Source organism: Panthera onca, chromosome A1 (genome assembly GCF_046562875.1).
Source record: "Panthera onca isolate mPanOnc1 chromosome A1, mPanOnc1 haplotype 2, whole genome shotgun sequence".
Classification (NCBI taxonomy): domain Eukaryota; kingdom Metazoa; phylum Chordata; class Mammalia; order Carnivora; family Felidae; genus Panthera; species Panthera onca.
The window spans coordinates 120,213,859-120,228,995 of record NC_138339.1 but is presented as its reverse complement, the minus strand read 5'-3'; positions in this window follow the sequence as shown (position 1 = coordinate 120,228,995).

Here is a 15,137-nt window from a genome sequence, read left to right as displayed (position 1 = left end):
GGGTCTTACTGATTTCCCTTCCTGACTTTAACAGAAAAAGAGAATGCAGATTTGTACTTTAAAATTTTTAAGTAGTACACACATGGATTGACTATTGCTTTACGGAAATAGTACTTCTACTTAATTGGGCCCTTTTCAGGTGATATAGTGATGTTTACAACTTTGAAGCTCGTTTCATAATCTTTTGCAGAAGGAGTTTGTCCTGCCTGACGATGATTCTAACAAACACGATAGCATAGAGAAGGCTGCTGTGAGCTTCTGCCTACTTATTTTGCTACTTCTATCTTGACAATCTGAATGTCACGCAAATGTCTCCAGCCTGGGCACTGGGCAGGCAGGAAGCCAGAACCAGTAATAGAAGCAGGAGGCACTCTGTGAATACTTGCTGATTAATTTTAGCTCCATAGGCCTGATGGGTTTCCATCCCTATAATTACCATCAGCAAATAGTTGTTGAATGATGTCCAGCATATTTTTATTCCTCTTTCCTTGGTCCTGATTTTCATTTTCTATTTTACCTCTCTGTGATTTCATCCCATGTGCTTCTGTTCATCACACCAACAGAGCCTCTTTGATCAGTTTCTAATTGCTTAATTGTATTCCATCTATGAGATATCTCTACCTATCTAAATTTATTTTTTTATGAAATAATAATAAGTTCTCTCTGGCACTAGTGAGGGGATAAACTGTGAAAAAAAATAGGTTACTAAATGAATATTCTGGTAGTATATTTCATACATGCTTTATAAGTCAGGTTTTTTTCATTATATTATTAGAAATAATGCCTAATACGGCTATATGGCCTGACTAGGTCACTCTATAGAGCAAATGGAGAACAGTGAGGAGTGAGGGTATAAGCTTCGAATATGACAAGGGGGAAAGATTTTACAGAAGGAAGATCAGGGGCTTCCAAGAAAACTGGTTATCACTGTGTGGATAGCATTAGAAGATTGAAACATATCTTTAGATAGATATTACTTCTGCCTTAAAAAAAAACTTTAAAATAATCCATGCTAAAATATACATGCTTATTTTAAAAATCCAACCATTAAATGAGAGAATGCATAAAGTCAAAAGCGAAAACCCCCTCCCCCACACAATCCCATTTTGCAGCTATAACTATTTTTAAGTCGGTGTGCATCCTTTTAGAACCTTTTTGTCTATGCATGTATACACACACTATTTTTTAACTGGGATTTTACTATGCATATTCCTCAATTTTATTCATCAAATGTTTTTGGACATGTTTCCATGTCAATATTTTCGGGTAATAGCAGCATAGGTATCTATTGTTGGCTATATTATAATTTATTTAAACTTTTCCTTGTTGATGAATAAATATTTGTTTCCAGTTTCTCACTATTGGAAGCCATGCTGCAATGAACACCCTTGTGGCTATATCTTTGCACCATTGTGAACGTATTTCTGTAGTATAGAATTAAAATTACTCAGGCAAATGTAATTGATAACAAATCATCAAGCGCCCAAATGTGCCACATTAGTGGGCTTATTGAAAATATGCTTGTCCATTACCAGCTCATTTTCTACTTTCATATTCCTTTAGGCATTCTAGAAAAATTCAATTAGAGGAAGAGTCATGGACAGCTGTGCCAAGCAGGCTTCTGCCTGAAGACCCTCACGTGTTGCTTAGGGACCCAGTTTTGCTAATCCATCCTTATGCTAACTGTATTATAACTTCAAGACGATTGGTTTATATATGAACTGGGAAGAGTCACCTGAAAGGGATCATTTAGGGATACCACAATGATTGTGATGACCAACATCCATCCTCTGTGAGTGTCTTCTATGTCCTCTATGAGGACCAGATGGTGCGTAGATATTGTTTTGCCCGCCGTGCATCTACTCTCCACATATGGTACTAGAATTTCAATTTTCCTTTGGAAAACTATCCTTTCCCCAACTTCAGTCCATATATTTGTGGTGGGATTAGCCCCATCCCAAACTCTATGGATGGGTCAGGCCTGTCCTATCAGAGACTAAGTTTAGAGATGGGTATTTAACAGGCAAAAATGAGTCTTCCTTTTAGGTCCTCTGGGACTATTCAGAAACATGCCCTTTTCAAACTGATAAAATGCAAGCTTGGAGAACTGTATTGTACCACTTAGAACTTCCAATGCAGTGAGGGTGGTAAAAAAAAAAAAAGGGGGGGGGGGTGGGATGGGGGAACCAAAGAGATCTGGAAATAGATTCCCAATAATAAAATTTGGATGTCCAGATCCTGAGACTAGGGCTACCCCTAGACTTCAACATTACAGATTCTGATAAATTCCTCCTCTCCCTTCTCACCCTCCCCATTCTTCTGTTTCCTTTTTTCTTCTCTTCCCCTCCCCTCACCACTACTACTTCTCCTCTCTCTGCCTCCTCCTCCTCCTCCTCTTTTTCCTTCTCCTTCTTCTTCCTCTTCTTCCTCTTCCACCTCTTCCCCTTCCTCTGCTTCTCCTTCTCTTTCTCCTTCTCCTTCTTTTCCTCCTTCTTCACCTCAGCCGGTTGGAATGACCTCTTTAACACTTGCATCTGAAGTGATCCTGACATAAAAATTCAAGGTCTAAAACATGGGTGCTGCTCCTTCTGAAACAAAGACACAGGCTAAGGTTACAGGGCATCTAGGGTGACCCTAAAAGAGAAGGGGAGGCCAGAGAGAGAAGCCAGTTGGATGTCTAAAAATAAACTTTACTTTCTTCAAGAGTTTGGCTACAGCTTCCTGTTAATGATTAACTAGGTGAGATGGCCAAACTGTTTCTTTAAAACGTATGTACATAAGTGAGACTATCAACCTCAGTTCATTCTGCCTCAAATTTTCATTTTCAATTAATATAGAAATTGCTTCTCTATTTTAGGCTATGCTTTAAAAGAAAAAAAAACCTCAGTTAATACTCCAAAAGAAATGTTTTACTTAGTTCCTCTTTAGGACAGCCTAAATTATTACTCTGCTTTCCATATCAACGCAGTCTTATATTTTATTGCTTTATTTAGAGGAGACTTGATAATATATTAACTTAAATACAGTTTCTGTAACTACGGTCTAGTGAAGTATGTACTAAAATATTTTAACGTCTTCTTATTTGTTTTTGATACTCAAAGCAGATAGCTGAAGAAAAAACTCTGCTAATATAAAAATATCAATCCCTTAGTTGAATTACATCCACAACGCTTAACACAAATATTGCTAATGTTTTACATATATAAGCTTTACACTTCTCTTTCATCCATTTCAGGGAAAAAAGGCATGAATAGGAATATCATTAATTTGATTCAGTAAACATTTATTTAGTTATTAATAGCTCCAGCTCAGTCTGAAATAGACTTGAGACCCTACCTCTTAGTAGACATGTGTCTTCAGGCAAGTTACTTAACCTCTCTGAATCTCAATTTCTTTATCTGAAAAATAAAGGTAATAATAGTATTTGCTTTGTACAGATTAAATAAACTACTCTAAAAACCCATAAACTCTGACATTTCATAAGTGCTGTTATATTACATGATTATTGTCACTAAACCCTGTGCTAGGAACTGGCAATGTAAGGAAACCAACAAATCACAATCTCTGCAGAAAGTGAAAAGGACAGGTAGGCATACCCCAATTAGAGAACACACACACACACACACACACACACACACACACCCCAGTAGGTTCCTTTAAACTAAACTACTTTCCTCTTTATATGATGAATTGCAAAGTGAGACTCACTGAGCACCTGCTGGGGTTTTTGTAAAAGAAATTCAGCCACTACCTGGACATTTTCACTATATGATTTATCAGGATCCCCACAGCTCTGGGGTCCTATAATTCTATAAACCACACAAGTTACATATCCCTGTGGGATCTGATCGTTATGAAACCCAAGAGAACCATAGATTTTCCATATCCAACTGAGCATGCTCAAATAAAGAAAGACATTTAAAAGCGAGGAGGTTGATCTCATGCTCTTTAACCAGCAAAATTCTATAGCCAAAAGAATGAAAAGCACAAAGAAATGGAATGATTTGTCTGTAGTGTGACTGACTTGCCAAGGAACCAAAATGAACATGCAAGCTTTCCTAACTCCTAGCTGAGTTCTCTACACACTAAACACAGTGATATATTAATCTTCACATGTCAATATTGACTTTTTATGAATTTATTGCTGGTGATGTGTCAACCCACAAATTCATTTGTTTACTTATATCCATGCCATCAAAAACCCTTTCACTTTGCCATCAAAGTTTGTATAACATAGTAAGACAAAGCATAGAGCGAGGCAGCAGAAGACTGGGTTTTGATTTTGGCTTTGGGACTCTTTCCTGCTCCACACCCCCACTACCAGGGATACAAGTGACTAGCCACCTGATGTTGGCTTCTGCAGCCTCTGAGGGGAGAGAGCCAAGTGCTCTCAAAGTCCTCATAGTATTCCTAACGCTCTTACTGGGGCTGAGCCAACAACAGGGGTTCAGAAGGGTGTGTGTGTTCGTTTTGTTCAACTGAGAATGTGCTTCCAGTAGCTTTTCTGAATTACAACATTAATGGGCCTCATCCTTCATTCTCTTCCATCTAGAAGCAGCATAGTGGTTAAGGGTACCAGCTCTGGGGCCAAATTGCCTGGGTTTGAATCTGGTTCTCCACTTGTTACCTATGTGACCTTGATACTTCCTAACCTCTGTGTGCCTCAGAGTCCTTACCTGTAACCTGAGGGAAGACAATAGTACCAGCCTCAGGAATGTTGTGAAGACTGAGTTCTTATATATAAAGCGCTGAGAACATAGCCTGGCGATGATAAGCAATAAATACATGCTAGTTGTTTGTCTTGTTTTTGTGGATCATTCATTTGCTCATAGGATAATCTTTGTGTTTTTTTTTCATTTTTTTAAATGTTTATTTATTTTTGAGAGACAGAGAGAGTGAGCATGAGCAGGGGAGGGCAGAGAAAGAGGGATACACAGAATGTGAAGCAGGCTCCAGGTTCTGAGCTGTCAGCACAGAGTCCGACGCAGGACTCAAGCTCACAAACTGCGGGATCATGACCCAAGCTGAAGTCGGATGCTCAACGGAGTGATTCACCCAGGTGCCCCACTCATAGGATATTCTGAAGTAGACTTTAGGTATGATACGGACTTAGTAAAAGGTACATGCGTTGTATGCAACACAGTCACAGACAGGACCAACTGGGAGCCAGTGGTTGAAGTGGTATTCGTTGCTTGGTCCATTCTCCTCCTTGGTTAGACTACAAATAGCTTGCTTTTCCTACCTGCCACCCCCCCCACTTATCTTTACTAGTATCCAGGTGTCCCTTACTTTTCCTAGCTCTTCCTTCCAAGTATGACATCTCACCCAGTCTTCCCTGCTTTGACCCTCCCTGTTGTTTTATTTGGGCATCCTTTATAATGTTGTTTCCAATGGAGTTGTCCATGAAATCATTTGGTAATTCATTTAAAGTACAGATAACTGGGCACCACCTCAAACCTACTGAACCAATCTCTAAATGGAGAGCCCAGGGATCTATCTTTATTTTAGTCTTTAGTTGACAGGTAGCATGGTGTGTTTTTCAAGAAAACAACCAGGGAGCCGGGCTGCCTAGGCTACTTGCTAATTGTATGACTTTGGGCAAATTATTTAATTATTTGTCTTACTATCTTTAACTGTAAAATGGGGATTATAAGAATACTTGTAAGGTTGCTATGAGAATGCATGAGATAATGCCTCTTAAAACAATGTACGGAACTTTATAAACATTTAGTAAATGTTAGCTGTTTCTTTTCTCTTTCTCTTTTACTTTCTCTTCTCTCTTACCTTCCCACCCATCTTCCCTTCTTTGATTATTGCCTTCTTTCCTTCCAACAAACACACATTGGTCATCTACTCAGGGCATGACTTTGGGGACCTAGAGATGAATTAGATGTGATTCTAGTCCTTGATGGGGTTATACTCTAATGGGGGAAATAGACACATAAACAAATAAATATAATTAAGTGTTCCAGGTGCTCCAACAGATATATTTACAGAATATAAAATATTTACAGTTATTTTCTTAGAAAGGAGAAGAGGTTGAGGAGAGGCTCCAAACAAGTGACTTTGGCATTCAGAGTTGGAACAGAGATAAAATTAATCTATTCCGTGCAACAAGCATTTTCAAAAGTACCTACTAGGGGCACCTGGGTGGCTCAGTCAGTTAAGCGTCCGACTTCGGCTCAGGTCACGTTCTCGCAGTCCATGAGTTCAAGCCCCGTGTTGGACTCTGTGCTGACAGCTCAGAGCCTGGAGCCTGCTTCGGAAACTGTGTCTCCCTCTGTCTCTGCCCCTCCTCCGGGGCTCTCAAAAATAAACGTTAAAAAAAAAGTACCTACTACATACCAAGCAGAGGTCACAATGCCTTTTTGAAAGTGTCTTCCCTTAGAGAGTTAACTTGATGTTTTAAAGTTATTAACTCAGCACAGCAAAATAATCTTTAAAAAGAAGAGTAAATTCGGAGAGCTCACAATTCCTGATTTCGAAACTTACCACAAAGCTATGGTAATCAAGATAGTGTGGTACTGGTATAAATCTAGACATATAGGTCAATGGAAAAGAGCTGAAAGTCCAGAAACCCACATGTCTGTTGTCAACGCATTTCTGCCAAGAATGTCAAGACTATTCAATGAAGAAAGAATAATCTTTCCAACAAATGGTGCTGGGGCAACTGGATGGTCATATGCAGAAAAATAAAGTGGGACTCTTAACTCACACCACATACAAAAATTAACTCAAAATGGATCAAAGACTTAAATGTAACATCTAAAACGGTAACACCCTAAGAAGAAAACATAGGTGTACATCTCTGTAACCTTGGACTAGGTAATGGTTTCTTAGGTATGACACCAAAAGCACAACCAAACAAGGAAAAAATTGACAACCTGAACTACATCAAAATCAACATCTTTTCTGCTTCAAAGGACATTATGAAGAAAATGAAAAGACAACTCACAGAATGGGAGAAATAGTTGCAAATCATAAAGTAGATCCAGAATATATAATGAACTTTTGCTGCTCAATAATAAAAGGACAACCATATGCTTTAAAAATGGGCAAATGAAAAAAAAAAAGGGCAAATGACTTGAATAGATAGTTTTCTAAAGAAGACATGCAAATGGCCAATAAACACATGAAAAGATGCTCAACATCATTAGTCACTAGGGAAATGCAAGCAAAAAACCCATGAGATATCACTTCATACTCACTAAGATAGCTATAACTTAAAAAATGGGAAAAAAATAAGTGTGGGTAAGAATGTAGAGAAACTGGAATTCTCATATATTGCTGATGAGGTTGTAAAATGGTGCAGCTACCAGAGTTCCTCAAAGAGTTAAACACAGAGCTGGCAATTCTACTCCTAAGTGACTATTGAGGAGAAACAAAGAAATTTACTTATCCATAGAAAAAACTTATACACGCATGTCCTTAATAGTATTATTCTTAATAGCCTAAAAATAGAAATGACCTAAATGTTCATCAGCTAATGAATGCATGAACAAAAGCATATCCATACAAAAGAATACTATCCAGCCATAAAAAAGAATGAAGTACTATTTGATACATGCTACAACACGTATCAATCACATTATTTCAGTAAAAGAAGACAGACACACGGGGAGCCTGGGTGGCTCAGTCAGTTGAGCGTCCAACTTCAGCTCAGGTCATGATCTCTCAGTCTGTGAGTTCGAGCCCCACTTCCAGCTCTGTGCTGACGGCTCAGAACCTGGATCCTGCTTCTGATTCTGTCTCCCTCTCTCTCTGCCCCTCCCATGCTCATGCTCTGTCTCTCTCTCTCTCTCTCTCTCTGTCAAAAATAAATAAACATTAAAAAAAATTAAAAGAAGACAGACACAAAAGGTCACATGTTATATAATTCCATTTGTATTAAATGTCCAGAATAGTCAAATCCATGAAAATAGAAAGTTGATTAGTGGTTGCCTGGGAATTTTGGAAAGAGGGAGTGGGGAGTGACTGCTAACAGGTATAGAGTTTATTGCTGGAGTGATGGAAAAGATCTGGAATTAGGTAGTGGGATGTACAAAACTAAGAATACACTAAAACCCAGTGAATTGTATTTTTCTTTAATGGTGAAGTGTATATCATATGAATTTGATATCAATAGCAACAATAAAAACAGAAAAAAGCTATTAAGGCCAGCATACGCTTTCTGTTTTGTTTGGAATATTGATACATTGTTACAATTCAGCTGACATAAGCAAGCACAACAGTTAGGCCATTGCTATTTGTTTTGTAAAGATATATATGTTCCACTGGAGGTGGGAAGTTAAAGTTCATTCAGATTATGATCAAGAGTAGGCAGGGGCCAAGGGAAGGCTGAGTTTAAAGGATCTGCTTGTCGAGACTTATTTGACTAACTTCTAAACTCCCGTATGATAACTCGTGTTCAAAGCAGCACTTTGAAAAAACAACTTTGATTAAAACTTTATGGTACACTAATTATTGGGTCAAGCCTTGTCTCAGAGGTACAAGTGAGACATGCCTGGATATGTGCAAGCTCTGTGGCTCACTATACAGCTGTTTATCTGGGGCTAACCTGGGGGCTCTGGTACCCTCATTCATCCTCTCAACCTGTCTCTCTGCAAGACCGCACCAACTGTATCCGCTCTCTGTTCCTCACATGTGCTTTCACTTTTCTCATTCTTTGGGCAGAGCATCCATGTAAGTAGATGTAAGATTTGATTTGCTCTTGGGAATATAAATCACAGCTCATATGGACTTAGTCTTGTCTATTCAAGCAGATCCTTCATTCATTTCTGTCTGCTTTTTTATTTATTTATTTATTTATTTATTTTAATTTTTTTTTTTAACGTTTATTTATTTTTGGGACAGAGAGAGACAGAGCATGAACGGAGGAGGGGCAGAGAGAGAGGGAGACACAGAATCGGAAGCAGGCTCCAGGCTCTGAGCCATCAGCCCAGAGCCTGACGCGGGGCTCGAACTCATGAACCGCGAGATCGTGACCTGAGCCGAAGTCGGACGCTCAACCGACTGAGCCACCCAGGCGCCCCTCTGTCTGCTTTTTTAAAGGAGTTCAAATGCGAATTCCCTCTCCTCAGTGAACTCCCGAGCATACCTAGGCAACTGTAATATTTCCAGTCCTTGAGGTGGAGCCCTGGTGTACACATGTAGGAGGAGGGTAGCATTTTCATTACTTAATGTGACAAAATGTTTTTACTGATGATTGCATCCCAGATATGGCTTTTTCCCCCCCTCTCTCTGATGGAGATACAAATAAGGATTCTGAAGCAGTTTGCAGTCTTACTAGGCAGGGTTAATCTATCATGTTGGGGATTCCCTGGTGGTGGGGTGGGACCAAGGGAATTACCCTTGGAGTTTAATTATGAAATTCACATAAAATGGATGCAAAGTCATCTAAAGACACAGAAAGGCAGGTAAGATGAGACACAGAGGCAAAAGGGAGTTGCTAAAGCAAACCTCAGCAGTATTTCCTCCAGCCCCATCCATAGATAACAGGATTTGGGAATTCCTGTCCCAGCAGATAGGCCACCTCCTGGCGTGGAGGTGGATAGAGTGTTGTAAACCCAGGACTGTGAGCTGAGGACTTGCTGGCAATGCCTTTCTTAAGGGAGATGAATTTCTCGGGCCATGTGAGCCTGATGACCGTAAAATTGGATTTCCCTTCCTTCCTCTCCCCCACGGATTTCACTGGCAACTTTCCGAACATGTCTGCCTTCCACGGGACACCATGCTGTAGTGGTTAAGTGCCCAGGCTCTGGTTCACACCACGTGGGTTCAGCTCCCGTCTCTCACACTTACTCACTTTGTCATTTTACAAGTTGCAGAATCTCTGACTTTCTCTGTGAAGGGGGCTTAACCACAGTTTCTACCAAACAGGCCTCTTGTGAGGATGAAACTAGGTAATCATATAAAGGGCTTTGCACCATGCCTGGCACATTGTTAATAAATGCTAACTAACCACTGTGATTGCTGTTATGTTACTCAAATGTAGTCAGGTCTATGGGGAGTGAATAGGCTGCTTTGTTTTTCATTGATGGTTACTTAGCTGGGCTTCTAACTTAGTATGTTAATCACATGGATTTAGTGTTAGTGATTCAGACGGGAAGAGAGGGGTGAGGGACTGAGATTCAGGGTTCTGATCCTGCCTGAGGATTGGAGCTAAAGCTGTGGCAACATGATGCCACCTTGTGAAGCCCCTTGGGGCCAGCCTGCCAGTCTTGCCTTGAAGTTACCAACTTGATCAGGAGCTTGCTTAGGAAATTCACAGAAGAATATTTAAATGGGGTCAGTGGTTCACATGGTGATTGAAAGCTGAAACACTCATCCACTGGGCACTGGGTTTATATATATCAGGCTAAACATCTTTCTAAAACCTTCTGAAGCCTTCCCTCCTGCTCTGAGGATAAAAGCTATGCTTCACACTAGGGTCCACAAGGTCCTTCCCGTCTGGCAAGTTCTGTTGTCCAACCACTTGGTATAACCCTCCCTTGCTCCCCATGCTCTAGTCCAGGGGTGGGCAAACTACAGCAAAGTTTTGTGAAGTTTCATTGGAAAACAGCACACACATTTGTTTACATATTGTCTAAGGCTTCCTTCACGCTGCAATGGCAGAGTTGGGGGTAGTTGAGACAGACACCATATGGCCCACAATGTCCGATGGTAACGCCTAATTGCACTGCACTTGGAAAATGAGGTCTACTTGTGCTTCCAAGATGAAGAAATGATTTTGTTTGTCAGCTAACAATTCTTGCCATAAGAACAAATGTATGGCGGCACCTGGGTGGCTCAGTCAGTTAAATGTCTGACTTCGGCTCAGGTCATGATCTCGTGGTTCGTGAGTTTGAGCTCTGCGTTGGGCTCTGTGCTGACAGCTTAGAGGCTGCAGCCTGCGTTGGATTCTGTGTCTCCCTCTCTTGCTGCCCCTCTCCCTCTCACGTACTCTCTCTCTCTCTCAAAAATAAATAAACATTAAAAAAAATTAAAAACAAAACAAACAAACAAACCCCCACAAATCTATGTGCTGGGGGTCCTGAAGACCTAACTGCCCTTACATTCTGATTACCACCCCATTCCCCATCAGAGGTCCCTAGGGCACCCTCTACAGAACTTATTACTTCAGGGCAAAAATTTTGAAAGACACTGACCTTGCTAATTTGATTTGACACTTTGAATAAGGCTACTTTGTAACTTTGTAACTACAAATACCACCCATGCTTTAAAAACATTTAACAGGAAGCCAGAGACAGTTTCGCATTGAGTCTAAATTCTATGCTTAATAATAAGTAACAACAACAATAATAGTCACTAACACATGATGCACACTTTAAGGATCTTACCTAATCCGTACCTATGAGGTAGTGCTATTCTCATCCATTTTAAAGATGAGGAAGTTGAGGAAAAGAGAAGTTAAGTCACTTGGGCGAGTTACATAATAATACAAAATGAATGACAGATATAAGATTCAAAACCTGCAGTCTGACACCAGGGCACTGAGTAATTCGTGTTCGCTCTATAACCACATTATATGGTTACACTCATACCTCATCCTTGCGTAGTTTGCCGTTTACAAAATCAATGAGCTTATCCTCATTTTCCAGGTAAGTAAACAGAGGCAGGACGAAGTTAAGTGATTTGATCAGGTTATGTCTCTACTCTCAGGCAGAGGAATATTGGAAACTACTGTCAAGATTTCTCCCATCAGGAACAAAAAGCTGAAGGGGCACTGAATGGCATTTCCTCCTCTTTGGCACAGTCACACAGCTGGAACCTTCTGGGCACGCAGTCAGAACAAAGTATCTTGGATGCATTTCAGCCGTATATATTAGTAGATGCCAAATACATACATCCCTTGAGAAAGAAATTCTGCTCCTAAGAATATGTTCTTCCTCACTGATAGGGGAGGCAGTGTAACGATAGTAAGAAAATGGAAACCACCCTAATACCAGCCAAAGGGAGAACGTTTAAATTAACTATGCTGCTTCCAGAAGACAGAATACTGCCCTCAAAAATCGTGTTTTTCTATCTGGGAAAATGCTCACAAAAAATATCTGTATATTCTTATTTATACTTATTGATATCTACTTATACTTATTTTATACATACATATACATGTGTGTATCAATTGCGTGTGTATAAGACGGGCTTTGCTTTTGACATATCTTTATGTATTTTATTCATTGATATTAGCTGTTTCCTAAAATACATTAATTTACCTTAAATGCTTTCACAGGAAATGTGTTAAAATATTAACCGTGGCTGTCTGTGGGAAGTAGATGATAGTTGATTATTATTTTCTTCAATATATTTTTCTGTACTTTTCTACTTTATCCCATGAAGATATTTTACGTCTATGAGAGTAAAAGCTTCACAACGCATGTTATTTTCAGGAACGGTGCTGGCACTCTGTACTTCACAGCCTGCCTCCTCAGTGAGGTCCTGCCCTATTTGGGAGCCTTGAGCATTTAAATGCAACCACTCAAAAAACAGATCCCTGCTTTGAATCAGTTCTGAATTGCACTCAGAAACTCCCAGTTAAGCATCAGTACCAGCTAAGCGTGTTGTGAATTTAATCATCTGTTTCTTGCTGGTGCAGAGATACGAGAAGGGAAGGGGAGGTTTCGATCTTTGTGGTTTCATGGCATGTACTGTTTGGGGTCCCTTCAGAGCAGAAGAGGGAAAAGGTGCAGATATGATGTAGGACTGCAGAGTGCCAGGACTAGGTATGGCCCAGGGCTCTGGAGCTCCTGGAAGTGGGGGTGGGCCATGCCTGTCTACATTCATTTCTTCTTTTTTTTTTTTTTTTAACTGTTTATTCCTTTATTTTGAGAGAGTGCATGGGGGAGGGGCAGCGGGAGGGAGAGAGAGAACCTGAAGCAGGCTCCATGCTGTCAGTGCAGAGCTCCATGCAGGGCTCAAGCCCATGAACCTGAGCTGAGATCAAGATCATGACCTGAGCTGAGATCAAGAGTTTGGACACTTAACCGACTGAGCCACCCAGGCATCCCCCAACCTCCGCCCCGACCCAATGCATCCATTTCTATCTACTGAATTTCAACAGGGCTTACAAGCCTCCTGAGAAAAATCAAAATCTTGCCCACCGATGTGCAGAAACGAGGTTACTCCCACACGGAGGACAGATTGCTCAGTGGAACAGGTACCTCCAGGGAAGAATGAAACATGATCAAAGTTATCGTTAGTGCAGAGTGGGGTTACAGATAGTATCTTAGCTGACACCAGAACTTTTCCTCACCCAGTCACCTCAGGGGCTTGTCAGCAGCCTTGGGGAACAAAAGGCACAGTGGCTGTGATACGGAAGAATGTTAACTCTGTAACCGGAGTAACACATTGGGGCTCAAATAACTTTGCCGTGGTGGCTCCCGCCGAGTGTGGCATGACACTGGCTTGGCAGTCACAGTTATAGTGGCTTGGGCATGGACGTGACCATCCCTGAGGTGTGGCTGCTAGCTGCAAAGATGACAGGAGCATTGTTTACACCTTGGAGGAACAGTACTTCCGGAGCAGTGTCAGGGTATGGGGTGATGACTTCTCTGCGTGGCCACCACACCTCCAGGGAGAAAGTCCTGCCACGAACCGCCATCACATCCGAGGTTGAACACATCTGCCGTGGGACCCCCTCAGCAAGTGTTTAGCTCTCGCTTTGCTGCCTGGGAAGGTGAAAAGGGTTCCCAGCTTCCCTGGCAGGTGTTCCAAATTTACCAACATCGGCCCGCAGCATTTCCAGGTGGTGGTCACGGTGACAGCAGCAGGCACTGGGGACAGACCTCTAGTCCTGAGGGACATCTTTGTGGGATCATTGGAGCCCATGTCCTGTCACGGTGGGGACCCTCGACGGAATTATTTTCAATCACATGTTAGCACCCCTGGGCATTTCCAGAAATATTTAGGGGACAGGGACTCTTTAAAGGCTGAGGCAAAGAAGGGACACCCATAATTAAACAAGTGTGCAACGGGGACCAGTTTATTCATGATTCTCCATGAGTTCTATATTTTTCTAGAGCAATTTGGCTTCTGTACCTACTTGTTATAATTATTTCAAGGAGATATGCTTCTAGGACTTCATTTTTATTACATGAGGGAAACACCATGATGTCAGGCAAATCTGGACAACATTTTACTGTAGGTACAGTTTATTTTTGGAGGCCACTCTCCCAAGGAATCTTCTTCATCTGTCCACAGTATACTCAGCAACCCCACAACAATTGCCCTCTCTGCCCCATTTATTCCGCCTTAAGTTAGCTATGATGGCAGAAAAGCAATCTGATAGGTTTAATTCACGTAAAATGACGAATGACTGACAGTAGGTCAAATTAAAGTTTCTATTTTAAAGGAGGATGTCTGAGGTCCACCATGCCTTAACAGAAAGGAATCAGGTTCATTGTGAAATTCTTTCATCATGACAAACCGTTGGAGGGAGAATTTGGGGCAGGGGAACTTCCTAGAATCTATTAATGATACACCAGAGGCAACTCAACTGGCTCATAAAGCTAACTCTGATGGTGCTGATGATGGAGCTTATAATCCCTAAGCTTGTACTGCCTCAACTTTACAGAGTTTTGTTCAACATCCTTTTGAAGTAGGAAGAGCGGACATGATCATCCCTGATTCACAGCTAAGCCACTAGGGAGTAGTGGGAGATACTCAGCTTGCCCTAGCCTCTCGGATGGTAGCACGTGGAACCAGGACCGAAGGTACAATGTCATCTTGTTTAGGCCAAAAGTGCCCAAGACAACAGTGTTTTCCAGGGCTCTGATGGGGATCCTGCAATGTTAAGCTGGGAGGAACTTATGGATCGGCAAGATTATCTGATCTGTAAAACTCTCTCTCTCATTTATCATTTCTAACCCTTCAGCAAATCCCGTTGGCTTTGCATTCAGAACGCTTGCTGCTAATGACCACTTTCCACTGCTTCCCACCGCCACATGCCTCCCCAAGTCCTCACCGTGTCTCCCATTAGAGGATCGCAAGCTTCCAGACTTCTCTCCCTGCTTCCCCCCTACAGTCTGTTCTCACGCCAGCCAGAGGGATCCTGTGAAAACTGAGCCAGGTGCCTGGCAGTCCTTGGCTCTAACCCTCCATAGCTCCGCATCCCGCTAAGAGTCGAAGCCAACATCTCC